The 19633-nt window shown below is 37.4% G+C and overlaps 1 protein-coding gene across 1 annotated transcript in view; it reads left to right on the plus strand.

Annotated features, from left to right (window-relative positions):
* ptprf.L (protein tyrosine phosphatase receptor type F L homeolog) overlaps nucleotides 1-19633 on the plus strand; it is a 634602-nt gene that overhangs the window by 113555 nt on the left and 501414 nt on the right. Inside the window, exon 2 of the mRNA XM_041589192.1 lies at nucleotides 9352-9431. The gene's annotated coding sequence lies outside the window, so the exon portion shown is untranslated. The remainder of the gene's footprint in view (nucleotides 1-9351; nucleotides 9432-19633) is intronic.

Raw genomic sequence — 19633 nt, forward strand, 5'->3', positions numbered from 1 at the left:
GCTATAGCCATTTATCGCCCAAATCCAAACATGCATCAGCATGTCATTGTCCAGATACTCAAACACCAAAGCTCTGGCATGATTCTGGCAGTACATGCCCAATTGTTCGGCCACAATGTTGCAAGGAGACTTTTCTAAGGTGCTATTTATTATATTTCAATTTAGTTGATTTAATGATTGCAGTTGTACAAAGTTTGCCACAATTATTGCGCAAACAAAATCCATTAGTTCATTATTGGTTCATTATTGGTACTCACTACTTATTGGTAGTCCGAAGCAGCTCCTTGACATTTGAAGCAGGTGTTTGCAATTCTGCCTCACATTGCTTGGACATTTTGAAACATGGATGTATCAACATTTCTTATGGTTTATGGACCTGTAATCCAATTAGCAACCTTTCTGATGTGGCACTCCTCAAGTGCACCCCATTAGTGCTCATGTAGGAAGCACCTGGAGGGGTCTGCTGCTCTCTGCACCGAGCTCCAGATGAAAAATCTAGCTTTCATGCGAAGAGCAGCATCAGAAGACACAGTTCAGCCCTTTTAGCAGCAGGTGCTGAGACGGATTAAGACTATATGGAAACAGAAAGTAAGAAATAATCTGCCAAAGGTGTGGCAAAAAATATTTGACAAACCCTCAAATATCATGCCCATTTTACAAAAACACACACTTTTCCATCTTAGAAATGTCAACATTAGAAGCACAAGTGTACCAGAAGACAGAAACAATGCCCCCCCCCCCCAAATTCATGACATATTGTGGCCCAAAGCAACACGCTATGGCACCTGCATTTCATGACCATAAAATTACCCTCAGAAATGGCCATGAGAACTCCATTAACCCCAGAACTGACAGCAAGAATAGTCCCAGTCATGTCCCACACACCCAGTCACACAGACAGTCCTGTACCCTACAATTATTTTCCAGCCAGGTGAGGATTTTCTTGTAGCTATACACTAGCAGCTTAGTGATACAAGATAGATACTGTAGGTAGGTAGCCTTGTGGAAGGGCAGGGGCATCACTGTTGCAGGCTGGCAGCAGAAAGGCCATGGACAATATGGGCTGCTCTAGCTTATTTGTTTGCCCCCCCCTTGTGATGTCACGCAACGTCATTTTTGTGCATATTGTGTCATTGATCCTTGTGTGACAGTGAAGACCGATGCACAGATGTCAATGTGACGCGGGGCCAGGCCCCTAAAACTAGGCGGACCTTGGTTTCTTGTCCCTCTTGTAAATTATATGCAAGGTAGGGGGCAGGAGGAGGGACACCTACATGCTTCTCCCCACTTGCCCCTCGCTAATAAACTGCTGATTAATGCAGTCAAAGTTGTATAAGTAAAAGGAGCATCTGGTGACTACGCTGTGATGCATTTAGGCCATTGAATAGACTATTTGAACAATGCCCCACACAATGCTCAAGGTGAAAAAATTGTCAATTTCAACATTGTATGGGGCATTGTACATGACCCGTAATAAGTGCAAAATAGGAAGTCTGGGGTGTTAACCTAAAGCTTACTGCTATTGGTGAGATACAGGTAGCTGATACAGGTAGCTGATGCCCCGGTCATAGGATATCCGCACATGTTTGGTTCCTGTGCTTGTCCAGAACTTTCTTCCTGGTTCTCCCGCATTAAGACCTGGGGGTATCTAAGTAGCAGAGTGTTCCACCCGAAGCCAAAGGCTGCTGCTATAGGCAGAAGATCGGAACCTTGGTGTTAGTTCTGGGTTTGGGATACCAACGTTACAAAAACACAATGACGTTCTCCGGCCAAGGAAAACTATCCTCTACGACTTGTGTGCTGGGACAAATACTCTATCTGCAATGGTCTAAAGTCAGCCCTGGGTATGATGAGATTACTAAACATGGAAGAGTAAACATGGCACGGTCTTTCTATTTGGGATTACTGCTACAAATGCACGCAGACCTAAAAGGATTTCAACAAAAGCAAAAGAATTCTGTAAATAGTAGGGATGGAAAAATAATTTGATAATGTTTCAAATCCTGCTGTGTCGGAAGGCTATAAATTGTAGTCCAACAACCCTTAAAGTGCCTTGGTGCCATTACATCCACACATAAAAGCTTTTAAGAAGCTTATTATAATGTCAATTGCAAAGCATAAGAAGTAATCGGTTACTGTCCCTTTCCTTATCATTTTGCTCATACTTAGCTCTGTTTTTCTCTGTTCCTCAACACAGCTGTGCCAGTTCTTAGATACTATAATTGAAAGTCAAGTAATACAGTGGAGAGCAATTCCAAGTAATGTGTACAAATTGGGTCTCATTGTAGCCACACCAAATTAGTATTTATTAGATAATTATAATCTCTGTTTGCATTAAGTTATAATTGGTGTGAGTGAACTTAAAATCTTTTTTTGTGCGGGCTGGTTTTTATCTGTGAAATGTACATACGAATAGATTTTATTGTCTCATTTCACACCGTTTTAACCAAATTTGAGTTGGGCAGTAAAATTTGCTTCTATTGTATTTACTTGTTTTTTCCTAATGAAAATGTCAGCTTTTGATGCCCTGTTATAAGAAGCAGCCATGGATTGCATGCTTTTAAGCAGGAGTTCATGTGAAACAAGATTTTCCAAGGGTTGTTACTTGGAAAACAGAGTTTTTCCCCTTCTGTTGTTTTGCTTTCAACCCTGCCGAGCACTAAATTCATTAGGAACATGTGTTTTCCTGGAACACTCTGATCTCTGCTATGGCAGTATTTCAGTACCTAATTTAACTCCTGCTTTCTGCAGGCCAATTAAAGTCTCTCATTTATATGAACTATTTTTTTGAGCAGAAGCAAATTTGTATATTCTGCATTGCCTAAAATTCCTAATTCCTAATAGTGATTAATTGGAAATTAATCACAATGTCATACTTATCTACAGAACCTCTAAACTCCCAATTACACAGACCTCGTTATCTGTAGGCAACTGTTCTGTAGTATGAGGCTATGCTTGTCCTAGACTTCAGGCCCCCGAGCATGTGCCCTCATTGCTTCTCTTACATGAAATAAATTTGTATGAGCACAGATTTGGGTCTTATAATCTATGAGCCCTTAGGACTGTGGACTCCCATAACCTTAACATTCCAAACACAGATTAAAGACAGGGTTAAAAGAATTCTCGACAAGTTAAAAGTGATGTTGCAGATGTTGCTACACTAGATTATAACTAGGTAAAATAAGATAAACATCTACATGAATAGTAATTAGGCAAAAGGCAACTTATTTTTCTACTCCTAAATAAAGTGTCAATTAAAAAGCAGTGACATCAAATGAATATATAATGTATTAATAGTTGCATCTCAAGAATAGTTCACTTTGATGTTAAAATGTTCTAATTGACACCTCTTACAGGCAAAAGTGGTGACATAAAGTTGCATTTTCCCTTAATTATTTGCATAAATCTAACCTTTGCATGTTTACACACGTCATATTATCAGTGAACTGTATTGTGCTGGTTTGAATTGCCAATGCTTTTTCAGTGTATTATTCTGGGCAAATACTGTCTTGATTTTACCATTTACCTATATGCAACTACTGCTGTCAGAAATCCATTAAACGGCCCGTTCGTGAAGTTATATTGCATCCTGCAGAACCACTGATCTGTAGTTGACACTGTTGGAATGTGCAGAGAGGTGTCCTACTCTTGAAAGGGCAACAAATGCCAAAAGCTTTAACAACCATCATAGGGTCACAGTACATGCCCATTAGACAATTGTATAGTTATGAATGCAAAATAATTTTCTAGTGACAAAGCAAAGGGAGCATGTATAGAGTTGCATGCAGAATGGAAGTACTGGCTGAGAATGTGGAGAAGTCAAAGTGCCGGTGGTGATGGAGTGTAAATTAAATGTATCCATATTGTTGCCATGTATAGCTAATAAAGGCGTTTTATTCATAATACGGCCCGGTGCTGTGCTTCAAGTATCCTGCAATATGTGAATGGATGGTGGCCATTAATTGCACATGCACTGGAAATTCTCCTTTAAAAAGGTAAAAGTGGAGCTGAATCAACAAAGTTTACATGTAAATTTAATTTAAAAAAATAGTTGCTTTTAGGCATTTGCTTTATCCCTTTGTGTGATGCTGAGAACTAGGGGTGTACCAAATACAGGATACATTTCAGGATTTGGGTAAACCCCAACACTTTGTATTACATTTGGATTTAGACAAATCCTTATGGTTTGGGCTTGGGTTAGCTGAACCATTAGGGACATATTTATCATCCCTCAAAGATTGTGGTCAGACAAACATTTTTTGTTTTCAGATAATCCATTTGTTTCTATTTAGCTCAAATTTAAAATGCGAAACAGGGTTCAGGTGTGTTTTTGGTATTCTGACAAATCATTTATGAAAGATTCAGCCAAATCCAAAAAAATATTATTACTACTGAGAACTGACTGTTGTTATGTATATACAGTAATAGACTAAACCATTATAATGTGTTAGAATGTTTTAATGAACCTTGGGTGACATATTGCATTGCAAAAAGTTCTGTACAGGAACACAGTGCTGGAAGATGTGTGGTTCATGTCAGCATATGCCAACAAATTAATCCTGTCTGTTTAGACAGCTGAGCGGATGTAACAGAACACTTCATCCATCATTGCACTGCCAGCCTATTTAAATGTGATTTTTGATAATTTGCTAGCATACGTCATTATAAAAAAGCTAAAAAAAAAAATAAAGTAACTTACAGTGTTTTAATCAATTTCTCCAGGAATCATTCACACCCTGTTGTGGTACTTTACTAATGGTTTGTCAGACACTGGCAGTGACATTTTTTCCTATATTTATTTTCTGACTGCGAACCTCTGAAGTTGGTGACATTAGTAACATTCTTCTGAGGTTCTTCTGAGGTTTCCATAACAGTGCTATACTCTAGCTCTTGATCCCCATTCAAAAAGATTTTAATATCATTCTTAATAGAAGTAAGATGACCAACCCAAGAGTGTGTTGACTATGAAGATTTTCATTCATCCAGGTCATGGTATATCTAGTATAGGTAAATCTAAAAACAACTGGACTTGCTCAGTTGTAGTGGTTCACCAATCTTCTGTTCTTAAAGTAAATGGCCCTAGGACACAGACACATACCTTTGTGCCGCATAAAAAAACCACACTCTTGGCGTTTCACTACTCATCTGAGCAGCTTCTTCAGTTCAACTATCTGGTGTTGGAAATTCCCGGCATATAAACTCTTCCACTAATCCAATCACAATGGCACATTGTACCTCTTCAAAGAGGTGACATCTGAAGAAATTTACAGAGGTGTAGATTCTGTGTAGTTATTGTGATAGGATTATCCAATGTATCATGCAAGTCCTAGAAACAGGTGTTACTTGTGAGAGTTGCATGTCAGTGAGTTGAACTGAAGAAGCTGCTCAGATGAGTAGTGAAACGCCAAGAGTGTGTTTTTTTATGCGGCACAAATGTATATGTCTGTGTCCTAGGGCCATTTACTTTAAGAACAGAAGATTGATGAACCACTACATCTATCAAGAGGCATATTCAAAACAGTCAGATGTGAATGAAATCCATCTCATAAACAGATACATTTTGCTGGCCACCTATGCACACTAAACTGGTATGAAGCAGGTATATCTGAAATGCTTTGAAACCTTCACTAGTGCAGTCCACTTGTTTTGTAGTTCTCTGTATTGTAAGCAATATAAAAGTCTATCTAGAATTTCCATTAAGGAGGGCCCTCTTAGCCTGGGGACCCATAGACACACATGTAATGGATACATGAAAGATTCACTTGTACAGTCAGACTGGTTTATCTGCAGCTTGAGATACATACTTTTCTCAAATATAACTGAAGGGATGTTGGCTCAGTTCCATTTCATGCTTTTGTTTGGATGCTAAAATAGCAGTTTGTATTCAGGATTAGTTTGTAAATAAACATGCTGTAATAACGAGAATGAATACACTCTTGATACCCCAAAGCAGCTTCTGCACAGCAGATCTTGTGTCAACAAGCATATAAAACAGTTTAGTTACAGAAACTACAGTAATCACATAGACTGTCCTTGAAGCTTTAGAAGATAAAAAAACTTTTTTGTTAAATGTGTGTTAGAAAATTGATATATTATTTGATTTTTCCTCAAATGTCTTTATCAAGTTGAGAAGTAATTAAGCACAGATTGTTTTTTCTTTAAAAGGGAACTTAAGCCACATTTTTAAATATTTAGTGGCATTTATGATATCCCAGGTACAGTTCTGTACAGGTCCGTGCATGTTCTGACTCTCTATGTCTTTCTAGCTCACAGTACGATACCTACCAGGTGCACATTATATTGTGTTTGTCTCTAACTAAATACCCCATGTTTATCATAAGCTTAGTACTCCTATAAAGATATTCAAAATCTACACAGGATGAAGGAGGGGGTTGCTAGACAAAGTATAGCTTAGTATTCATGGGGTTTGATAGTAAATCTTGTCTGATGATTTTAAAGGCACGTTTAATGATTTTAAAGGCAAGTTAGCGAGACATCCTATTAATAAGATGACACTTGAAAATATAACAAGTTCTGCATAAGTTCCTTTAATGGAAGGTTTCTTTAATGGAATGGTGAAGTCTAAAAGTTAATATAAAATGCACAAATAATGATAGGTCATATAGGGTATGGTAGGGAGGAAGAATGATACATGTGAATTGTTTATTCATGTATCCATCTGAGAATCTATTTGCCAGCTATCTGGCTTTAAACTGGACAACATGGTTTTACTATGGGTGGTTACAAACATCTGTCCAGGTTTCAGCGTACTAAAACCCAGATTAAAATTCTGCCACTAGGGTGTCTTATTTGTGCAATCCCTCCCTCATACATCATTGCCCTACTCTTAAAATAATCCCCCACTCCCCCCTCAAGCATCATCATGTGCTTCAAAACCCAAGAAAGGTAGCAACCCTACTGTGGCAAAAACTGCCTCATTCCAGTCCTTGACAAATCTACAAGGCAGATACTTATCTCAAAAGACTTATGCTGTTTGTGCTGAAAAAGGAATCTTCACAAAATATTTAAATGTAGGGATACATACATCAAAGCATCATATGATGTATAAGTAGTACTTTTCAAAGTACTGTTTGCTTTTTGTTTTTGGTTTCCACCAATGTCTTCATAACTGAAATTGCCAATAATTACAACTTGATATATTTGTGAAGCATTTTCCATTTGTGGCTAAACCTTATTCTCCATACTTGGAAAGTTGTTAACAAATTCCAGTAATAAGCTTTTAGCCATTGTTTCTCCAACTGAAATCTCTAACCACAAAGCCTCTGCACTGTGTTGCTTTAATTTAGGTTTTACATATTGTTTCAATTTTACATTTAAGAATTATTTGTATAGTTACTGTTAGATCTGATTAAAATCTTGGGATATCCCTTTTACCCACCCCCATGTATCTATTCTAAAAAGTGTTCAAACCTCTTTGCCATCCTTTCCCAAGAACAGCATAGACTCTTCTAATTAGATACAATCCATCAAACATATAGAAATTCTACCCCAGGGAGAGCTCTAGGGAAAACAACATTTTTTTACACCAGACACCCCAGCTGATGTTGCCATGGAACAAGGGAATTATCAGAAATAATGATCTTGGAAGACATTTTATTTTTAACTGAACTCATACTTTGAGGTCATCCATATGCTATAATTTTTTTTAGAACAAATGTGTGCTAAGATACCTGGGTCATGCCCAGCCCCACCTATTAGTTTTCCATCTGATTTACCTCTTGTTGAACCAAGTAGACAGTAAACTGTGCTTCTAACAAAAAATACCCTAATTATCTTTCTAATTATTCAGTCACTTATAACCACAGTCTTTCCTTGACCTTGACCCCCTCCTTCTGACACAAACAGTACTAGAGATGTTGACCAACTGAGAAATCTGTCCTGCCCTTCCTGAGTTCAGTTTGGATCAATGTGAAATGTACCCTTTGTAGAAATTCCAGCTTTCTTTGCTGTCCTTCTCTGTCCATAAAGTATTGTTTCCTGCAGAAGTTAGACATTGATGCTATAAGCAGTTAATATTATAGTTTACACGTGAACAAAACACTCCTTCCTTAGGACTATGGCACGCCCTTTGTTAGCTCCACCAATTCTGTGTTTGCATTCTCTAGCAGAAATTTTTGTCATGTCTGCCATTTTTAGTTAAACTTCCTACCAGCTTTAAGGTCTCAAAATCAATTCTTGTCTGGTCTGAGCCTGATACTGCAATCCTAAAGGTTAGTAGTAAACTTAAGAGGCCACATACCACCACTATAACTTGCATAAGGTTAGAATACATCAGCCTTGTGTAATATGTGGAAACTGAAATACCAGGACAACTATGGAAATTTAGACTGCATAACTAGAGAATTTGACCTGAAACCCTTAGTTCCTTTGTAAGAGTTCAGGTTTTTCATATCAGAGAATTTGACCAGACACCGTTAGACCTTGAGAAACTGTATGTCAGACTCTTTTGTCTAAGAGACAGACTCCATTCAGTTTCAACTGCGTTTTTTTTTCTTGCAGAATTGTGAAAAGAATGGAAAAAACAGAGAAACGTATTTTGCTGAAGGAATCAGGAAACATTTTTTCACAGTTGGTTAATTTTATGGATATTTTAAACCTTGGCTGGATAAAATCAACAGTTGCATTTGACGAAAATACAGGTGTTAATTTATCAGTCTAGCATCTTGGACTTGCTCTGTCAATCACCTGGAGAGAAACAACTGATTACAAAAAAAAACAGCTCAGTTTTTGCCACTTTGCACAGCACATGTTTGCATAGCTCTCTAATAAGGAGAAAAAATCATCTAAATCTGTCAAGATAGCTTTAGACTCAAATTAATTATTTTCAGCCAATATTTCTCATTTATTGCATTTCCCAGTTATAGATCTTCTTGTCCACCCACAAATAATTTCATTTTCACTTTCATGTTTTCCTTTGCAGTTTTGACTTATCTTTATTGTGCCTTATGTATCTTTTCAGTGCCAAATTTCTGTTTTGTCTTAATTATATGAGTGTTTGAACTTTTACAGAGAAAACGTTACATGACAAAAGGAATACTGTACATTATTTGTGTACTTATAGAGATAGAAGATGTGACCTTGTGTTGTTAGGAAAACATGTGGGATTGATGAATTGGACATACAGTACATGCCTACTAGACATACTGTATATGCTTTACAAAGTCTTCTTTCAATGGCAAACCTTGATGCAGTTGTACAGACAAGGACAATGTTTTAAAATTACCCTTATGTTATTTTCTTCTTCCTTTCTTTTTATCTGTACTGCCTTTGGACAGGATGAAAGTTGCCAATATTATTTTAATTACATTTATATTTTTAAATCTATTTCAGATTATCCTGAGTGCACCAGACTGATTTTTCAGAAGAAAAATATTTTCATCACTTGCCCTGTGTTATCAACGACTCTCAAAGTAAGCACAATAGAATGGCTGGTCTCTGAGATACTGCATGAGGGAAAAGCTTTGAGGATTTTGCAAAAAAGGTTCACGTGTATGTGAAGTATAGCAGAGCACAGTGTTCATACTGATGGTGATTTTTGGCTACTGAGAATCCTCACTGTTTGTCTATTGCCTTTTTTAAGTGAAAGTAAACTTATAACATCACATTAAATGGGAAAATACTGATTGTTGATTTAACCTTTAAAAAGTACAGCTAAAAACATTTTTGGCCCAACATTGTGTATAATATATTTCTGAATGGAATGCCTCACTGGGGTGCTTACATTGCAGGCACATTGCATTACATTACATCACAATAAGACTTACATCCAAAAACTGTGTTCACTGCTAGTAAAAAACATTACACTTTCTATTTGATGAGAAATAGTTCCCCTAAAAAATATAGTCTTTATCAGTTAGTTATATAGTGCCAGTAAGTAATACAGAGATTAACAGTCATTTTTGGGGCCTTTTAATAATTTAACAAACAAAATAAAACAGATTAGAGTTCTCTGTTTACAAGAGTTTACAATCTAGAAACTATATGCTAATTTTATTGTGACTGGAAAGGACAGGAGAGCATACAGGCTAGACTAGAAGTACTGTAAGAATATATCATTTTGACTACAGTCAATTAAAGGAGCAGTAAATACTGAAAGTTATATAATCCTGTAAGTGTTAAGGTGACTGTACATGGGATGACATTTAATGCTGATCGGGTCTCTCCAGTTTGAGCCTTCTTTTTGGCCAATTTAAGACTAGGGATGTCTGACCTATATCTGGCAAAGGAAAAACTTATATATTTGTCAGGTAGATATAAAAACTCCATCAAGTAAGGACCACATTGGGTTATTGATGCAGTCCTCTGCTTATGTGTTTGCATAAACCTCTTATTACCTTCTAAGAGGAGCAACCTAGTTTGGCCTAAGACCATTTAGCCAAACTGATTTGGCGAATTCACAAGCTGAAAGAACCAGAAACTGATTTATGGAATAAACTAATATTTCACAACATAAACAAAACATGAAGGAAGTAGTAGAGTTGTCCTATGCAATCCCAAGTAGAGGTCACACTTAATTCTCCAGGTGATTTATCAAATATTTCTCAGCTGTTCAGATGACTGAACAGTAGAAAGTAGGTTTTAGGCAAATGTGAAACAGTGGAGGGAAAAAAAGTTAATATATGCTGGGGTGGATAGTTTAGAGTCCATGAGACACATGGTTCAGAGGAGAGGGGTATTCACTTCATGCTGTTATGAAGGAACAGAAATATATTACAATAAGCAATCTGGGGTGAGTCAAAGAAAAGATGGATTAAGGAACAAAAAATTACCACGATCATTTTGCAATAGCAGGCAAAGCAAAGCCTAATAATAGGACAGATAACATGTTCATTATGATTATAAAAATACATTTAACTAAGATTTTTTCAATACTTGCACGGAAAGGAAAATCTAAGGAATGGTTTGTTTTTGTTTCGTTATTGTGCTGTAACACTGTTCTGAGGGCTATTTGCAGAAGAACAGCTTGGCAATGATTGGCAACATAATATCCATCCCCATATACCCAATAAAATTGTGGTATGTTGAACTTCCTTTATATGTTTTTACTGGTTGTGTGTACTGCAAAGAAAAGCAAATAAAAGTGCATAAAACCAGCACTGCAAGTACTAAGAGTAGATTGAGTGAACTTCCCCAGTGTGCGCTTATACTTTAATGCCATAGTTATAGCTTTAGATCTCCATTTTACTATCTGTAGCAGCGTGAAATCAGGGTCAGGCCATTTAACTTCATTTGTGTTCCCTTGTGCTTTATAGTCTGGGCAGCCAAACAAACTAGTCTTCTTGCAGACACAGACTGGACTGGCTAGTTCAGGGGGCATTGTGGATACGAAAGCTATTACAATCCTTCTCTTTCATTTATTTTCTCTTTAGAGGCTGAGATATGGAAACAACCGAATTTACCCTTTTTAATCAAAAAGCATGTACTGCCAAGTACAGCTGGGAATGCTAAATTCTAGTGAATTCTTTCTCAGGAACAGTTGCAGACATACACAGACATAGAGTGCATCAGCAATCCCAATCTGTAGCTGTAATTTGGAAGGAACAGACAAAAACAGATCAATGTCTAACCCCAAATGTCAAAAAACTATCTAATAGAAGACATTCTAACTGGGGACTTGATAGTCCTTTTTAGTATTCTTTTTTTAGTATTAAAGCTGAGCCAACATTTTTCTATTCCAAAATAATCTGCATGGAGCATATTAAATTATATTATCAGTTGCCTGTTTTCTCCAATACACATAAAATACTGTATATTTAGCATCTCTATGTTGGTGAAAACACCTCTCACAGGCAATGTCCAGAAGTTTAAATGCATCCTATTCTCTGTTTATTAACACCCTTCCTGCTTACCTCTCCCACTATGGAGAACTTAAAGGGAAAACACATCTTTTCCCACACACACACACACACACACACACACACACACACACACACACACACACACACACACACACACACACACACACACACACACACACACACACACACACACACACACACACACACACACACACACACACACACACACACACACACACACACACACACACACACACACACACACACACACACACACACACACACACACACACACACACACACACACACATATAAAATAAAATAAATAAACGTTTATTTTATCTCCAAGTTGTCTTCTCTACAAATCCTGAGAGTGCCATCACCTTTTGTTTGTTATAATTTTATATGCATGAGCACCCCAGTATCATTTACTATTAGAGTGTGCGGCCCATACATGCTGCTTTTTATATATATATATATATATATATATATATATATATATATATATATATATATATAGTCAACTACAAGAGTCCTCTGCACTCAACCCATTATCAATATATTTAAGACAGAGACATTTTGTGCATACTGCTACTAAAAAAATGCCTTACCCTTTAAACAACACAGGGATTGTTTGTCCATATATTGCAATATATTTAAGCTGGCCAACTACGTCAAAGTCATCCCATATCTGGCCAGTCCTACGCTTCATTTTCATCTGATTCATTAAGAATTCAATTGCTTAATTATACATTTTACAAAGGGACTAAGTTTTACCTGCAACTTACTAGCTGCTTTCAAAGTAAAACTCCCAAACTTGGCTGCCCTTTTATTAGACACCAGTGGGATCACCTGACTATAGCTGGGAAGGGTGGGAGCTACAACATGGAGCTGGTCACTGCTCCTGTATAACTATAACAAACAAGGGAAAGTTGTGCTCACCACTATTTTTTAAAACCATTAGGCGGGGGTGCAATGAGGGTGTGACCACAAAAAAAAATAGTGGTGAGCACAACTTTCCCTTGTTTGTTATAGTTATACAGGAGCAGTGACCAGCTCCATGTTGTAGCTCCCACCCTTCCCAGCTATATATATATACCAATTATTACCAAAGAGTGCACTATATAACAGCATTATATAACTCAGCAACCTGATAACACTATAAAATTCAGTGGGCACTCCTCCTGGTACTTGAGCAATAGCTACAAACAAAAAATCGTATTAAAATGGAGGAATCCCTGTATTGAGGGCTCACACAGGTGGTCTGTTATCAAAAAGCTCACTTTATTATTACCACATTAAAAACATACATATACTTGAAACATTATTACAAAAATATCAGTGATACATGCGTTCTAATATAAAGGCCAAAGTTCCCGGGTACTGAGGGAATCAAAGATTCCCCCACACACATACTGGTAGTCCAGTGTGACCACTGCCTAACATTTAATGTTCATTGTTTGATAAGGAACCCCCCATTTCTTTAGTCCAGAAATCATTAATCCTGCACATGATACACAAAAGGAGGAAGCCTATTTGGCGAAATGCTCATCGGTGGGAGGTGAGAATCCTTGTTACACATTGTGTGCCATCCAGTGCCTTGAGATCCCCTATTATATTCTAGATTAAGAAGTGCATACAATGCAACATATCTCTGTTTGCCAATTACACAAAATTATGCAAGACAACTGAATCCATCAAGGATGTACCATCCTTTTGGGGGATTAGTACAATCCAGCAAGCCATGCAGCTAAGAAGTAGATGAGATTCACTGATATTGGAATTAAAAAAATTATGCAGGCTACTTGCATCCATAATGGAATTAAGTTAGGTACATGGTTGATGTAGAAGGACCTAGGGGAACTTATGCATATTAAATTTTTCTAGAGTAAACAATATCTGTCAGTAGCTGGAAGGACCATCAAGATATAGTCCTGCATTAAAAGGGCAAAGATACACAGAAGAATTCTTTATCTTTACAAAGCAATAGTGCTATTTTTTGGGTAGCCGAGTAGAGTATAACAGTGCTTTATTAGCAGAGACTCGTGCACTGCAGCCATTATACAACAGTAACTTTCACTTTCACTTTTAAGCTACCCTAGGAAGTATGCACAGTATAAGTATGCGTACAGTGACATCTACAGGCCATTTGTATAAGCACCACAAATAGTTAGGCCCGATCTAGAACATGCAGCTCCATTACTGAAAAAGAGAAAACCCAGACAGTGCTTAAATTAATCTAAGGTTTCAGTAATGAAAAAAAGCTGACCAGGTTGGGATTGTTTACATTGGAGAAGAGGTGCTTAAGGGTCGATATGATTACTATGTATAAATATATAGGGAACTTTATAATATGCCTTATTCACCAGCTCATTTCAAGGCCATCTCTTGAGATTAGAAGAAATGAATTTCTATTGTACAAAAGTTTTTACAGTGAGAGAATGGAAGTTGTTGAATTCTCTCCTTGAAGTGGTTGTACTCACAAATACATTAGATAGATTCAAATAAGGGTTGGGTGCATTTATAGCAAACTAGAAAATACAAGGTTACTGAAATCAGCTTATTTGAACCAGGTACTGGTCCATTGCCCTTTTGGGGTAAGAAAGGAATTTTCCACCACTGAGACAAATTAATTATGGCATTGAATGGGGTATTTCACCTTCTGGATTAGCAGGATGTCAAGCAGGATTCACTTGGACAGAAGATTGAATATGTACTTTTTTCATCATTTTCTACTGTGTAACTATGAATCTTTGTAACTGCAGTTCCAATATATAGTAATTTTCAATCCAGCTTCAGTTCGTTATAATCGGATCCAGACAGCATTAACACTGCCATTAAAGAAGTAAAATTATTCCAATTTCTTGTCAGCAAGAATAAATATAGGTATCGGACCTATTATAAGGAATGTTTACAATCTGGGGTTTTCTGAACAAGGGGTTTTCCTTCATTTGAATGATGATCCTGTACCTTAACTATTCTAGGAAATCATATTTTAAATTATTCCTGTAGGATTGTTCAATGCCTTTCCAAATGTCTTGAGCGGATGAATTACTAGCAGTGTCGGGCTGGAACAACATGGGCCCACCCAAATACCTTAGACCAGGGGCCCACCAAAAAAACCTTAGACCAGGGGCCCACTCTCTGTACTATATTCTTCCTCTCCTCACTCAACCTCCAGTCTCCTAGTCTCTTTTGTTTACATACCATAATCTATTATTCCATCTATTTAGGCTTTTTGTTCTCATAGAATGGCCATGAAATAGGCCAAAATTGAGCAGCATGATGGCCCACTGACACCTGGGTCCACCGGGAGTTTTCCTGGTATCCCGGTGGGCCAGTCCGACACTGATTACTAGACTTCTTGGATGAGGGGTGAGATGCAGGTGACTCTTGCTACAGTATTCAGGACACACAAGGGGCAAGAGATTCCTAAACGTAATTGTCTGCCTTGTAGCACAGTAGCATTTGTAGCACAGCTCTTTGGACCTCTGTGGAAGAGGCTCAAGACAAAGCATGCTAAGGCACATGGGAACCCTGTACTTTTGTATGATTTTTTTGTGCTGGCTAGGAGATCATATACTCGGTGGGATTCATTATCACCCAGTCTATTTACGAATAAGAACATTAAACAGGCCCACTTTTAAAGTTTTAAAGGCTGCTATAATTGTGGCAGTAATAGATGCATTACATGCAAGTTCTTTCAGGTCTCCCAAGAATTTATATTTACATTCACAGACAAAATATATAGTATCAAACAATTTATGAATTGCAACAGTACAGGGGTGATCTATCTGATTATCTGTGGTAAATGTAATAAACAGTATGTGGGGTGCATTACACAGTCCCTTAAAGAACGTATCAGGAAACATATTAACCAGATAAGTAATATTATGTACTGCAACAAAACCAATGTCATCAGGCATTTCATGGAATGCAATAATGGAAACATTAAATATTTTTCAGTACAAGCAATAGAACAGGTTAAGGCAGGTATAAGGGGAGGAGATATCTTAACTAGATTACATAAACGTGAAGTCTATTGGATTTTTTACTTACAGACTACCATTGGGTATGAATTACACATTTGATGTGACTTGTTTTGTGTAATGAAATGTATACTTGGATGTATTTTACATATTTATTTGTATACTTTTTACCCTGAAACATGGCTTGGAAACAATTAATAGATTTAATTTGAGCTGGTCTGCTGAGAATGCTCTAATGAGCTACTTATGCAACAAGAGTCCACCTCAACTGTGATTGGTTTTAAAGATGGGTGGGTATATCTGTAAATGTATATATATGTATGGAGATATGTTTTCCATTTGGGATTGCCTATGACTAAGTGCTGGGTAAGCATGAAACGCGTTAGCCTCCATGTGGGGTTTTTGTGATTTTAACATGATGTAATAAATTCTTTTTTTAAACTAACTAACTAACAGAATGATTATAGAGCATTTGAGAATTTGTAGCACAGCTCTTTGGACCTATGTGGAAGAGGCTCAAGACAAAGCATGCAAAGGCACATGGGAACCCTGTACTTTGATATGATTTTTTTGTGCTCTTAAACTGCATTTTATTGAAGCACATGTTAGAGAACCCCCATAACCTTCCAGTGAGTTGTTTATCATAATACTGGATGTTCCTGACACAGCAAAAAATAATATAATTTGGCTTGGGTCTTGCGTAGCTCTGGGTTCAAAGATGCTGAAATGCTAGACCACTGCATTTGGGGCATATCAATTGTACTACATTTAGCTCTAGTGAGCAAACAAGGCCCAACAGAAATGTAAAAGCTGATCTATGAATGCAATACAAAAGGCACAAAACATTTTCATAAAGTGGCACATTACTTGCCCAGACTTCCAGTGTAATAAATGGTGTATTTTTAATAATAAATAGCATTTGTGTTGGTGAATTGTGTACAAGATGGTCAATGTAATATTATATCTGGTGTGGAGATTCTTGCTGCACCATAAATGATATTAGCATGCACTTCACAAGGTGTAAGCCAGTTGCGAGTGTAGGTGCAACATGCAAAGACCTGGAAGTAGACCTTCTCCTATTAGGGCTTCATTCCAGGTCTCCCTTGTGTCCATATGTTCTGAACGTCACACCTTATTCAGCAAAGCTTATTTAACTAGAGGCTTGACACAAGGCACAAGTGTATTGATGCAAGCATATGCACTGATTTGTGGGCTTTGCACTCGCATTTTTAATAGAGCCTTCTAGACTACTTTGTTCAGGAAACTCTTCAACAATAACCATTGATTATTTGCAATATATATAATCAGTAATGTTTTAAAGACGTTTGTGAAAAACAAAATGGTCTCACCCTCCATGGCCGTGAAGCTAAGCCAAATAAACTGTGCTGATAGGCCTCCATTTACATAGCCTTGCTTGTGATATCTATGAAGGAATGGTTTCTAATTTCTTATTTTCTGTTTTGCTTTGACTGGTGCCTTCACACACATCGCAAGTTACAAAGCAATTGTGACTACAGAGTAATAGGAAATTTTAATTACTTTCTTGTGACAGTTGCCATCCATATCCTTTTTTCTGCTTCGCCTTTTACAAATTAATTTTTCAGATCACAGTTTGTAGAAGGGTATTCAAGTTACTTGCCGTCGACACATTCTGGTTGCAGTAATAGATTCCCAAATTAGTCTGTTTTACCTTTTGTGTGTGAGGAAGTGAGCACATCTCTGTCATTCTAAAAGCTCAGATCAAAGACTTTTGTCTGCTGGCTTATGTTTAATTGCCTAGTGGGTGCAGGAAAACATTGTAGCACAGCTCTGTTCTGTTTCTTGTACATCTGTCTGACATCTAATAATTGCCATATGTGGTTAGAACATTTGAACAATGTTGTCATTTTGGATCTTCCAATACAGATGCTATAAAATGGATGCAACAGAGTTCATGTATTGACACACTTCCTTTAGGTACTGGAATGCAAACACTCCTTCCACAAGAGTGGGAGTTTGCATGTTGAATAGCCTCATCCCCTTCACGTGATATGTGAAATAGAAAAGATGCAATAATACCAAGACTACCAGTGAAGGTGGAAAACAGGACAGTAGAAAGAACTTGGTCCTCCCATATGTAGCTGGTAGAAGGATTTTTAATAAAAATTGCATCCTTGTCTGCTTTAAACCCAGCAACACTCTGAGGCAGCAACTGGTTTACCCAACAGATCCAACCCCAAAATACAGGAAGAGTAACATTGTGTATGCAGTGCAGTGGAGCAGCACAGAAGAGCCAGCTTCTTTGGGCAGGACTCTGTGTACCTAGATCTAAAAGAAAAAGGACACATGTTTGAAGATTGCCAAGTCCAGATTCTAGACTGGGAGAACAACTGGTTCAAAAGAAGTGTTAAAGAAGCTATTATATGGAAAAAATGGAAAAAAACAAGTTTGAATAAATGCGGGGAGGGGTGTGACATCTATTGTCTGCCACATACAATGCTGTTTTGGCATCTATCCCTTTAAGGTTTAATAACACCTTAAAGCTCCAATCATGCTAATACAGTCAACACCCAACTTCATGATATCCTTGCTGATTATGATTAACAGATTATGCTGATTGGAGCAACATTCCAGGGTATTTTTTCCAGAAAGATCTTTTTACAAGTCATTCTGAATTGAGAAATCTAGTTGGATGACTGGTGAAACGTCTTCAAGAAAAACATAGCAATTCCAGTTGGTTTGACTTATTTCTACAGATATACTATGACTTGGATGAATAAGAATCTTTACAAACATATCATTTATGCTGTTGAAGGAATGCTGCAAACCTCCTAAAACACTTCCTAGGTCAAGCCATAGAAGTGAAAGAGTTATACTTCTCCAAAACCTTAGTTACCTGCCAGTCTGTGTAATTTAAAGTCACAGCAGGATTTCTTGGAACTGAATGTTTGCTGAAAGTTGTTTAGCCGCAGCTAGCTACTTCAGTCATATGAATTATTACCATCATGTCAGCCAGGGGCATTCCATCCCCACTTAGGTAGTCGTAATGCTGTAACCATACTTAATGGCTCGTTTTGCCAGAAGGAAATGTCCTGTAACAATTTATTAGAAAGTGCAAAAGGGCTATTTGCCTGGTCAACAGTCCAACCATTACAGCAAGTACACATTTAAGGCAGAGCATGAACAGATCATCACTTGTTACATAATGAAGTTGCTAATACACTCAGTGCTGACATTGCTGTCTAGGGTTTTTGAAAAATTAGGTGCTAGAATCAGTTTTCTGTGCCTCCCTTTCAGCTACAAGATTTCTGTAGCATAGCTCTATTGTGTCTTCCTGAATAATTGCTTCTCATTTCTGCTTTACAGTATATGTGGCTCTGAATACTGTGTTAGTTAAATGGAAAATGAAGTCATTCATTTGGGGTCACATCGTACATGAGACATTACTGAATTCCCTGTTTGTTCTCATTTGTTGGTGGGTATTGTGCATATACATATTTAAATTGTTTATTCACATATCGCTTTGTGTGCTAAAATGCCTGTGGAAGGGATAATTTGTTAGGAGAAATAAGCATAGCCTTTCATGCTTGTGCATAGCCTAGCAGTTATGGGCAAGCTTTCTATTTACATAATGTTTGCTTTGCGGACATTGCGAGATACATTATATGCTGTTTATTCACATAGTAATGATGCACCTTTGTTTATCCAGGCCTTTTATCTTTCATTCCTGCCTGCTTGCTATCTCCTATTCTGTTAAGTGAAACCTGTCCTTTACAATTATATTTCTACCATCCACAGCACAATCTTCTCACCTATGTATCAGAGGACATTAAACTTAGAAATAAT

The sequence above is a fragment of the Xenopus laevis genome, chromosome 4L (assembly GCF_017654675.1).
Source record: "Xenopus laevis strain J_2021 chromosome 4L, Xenopus_laevis_v10.1, whole genome shotgun sequence".
NCBI lineage: Eukaryota > Metazoa > Chordata > Amphibia > Anura > Pipidae > Xenopus > Xenopus laevis.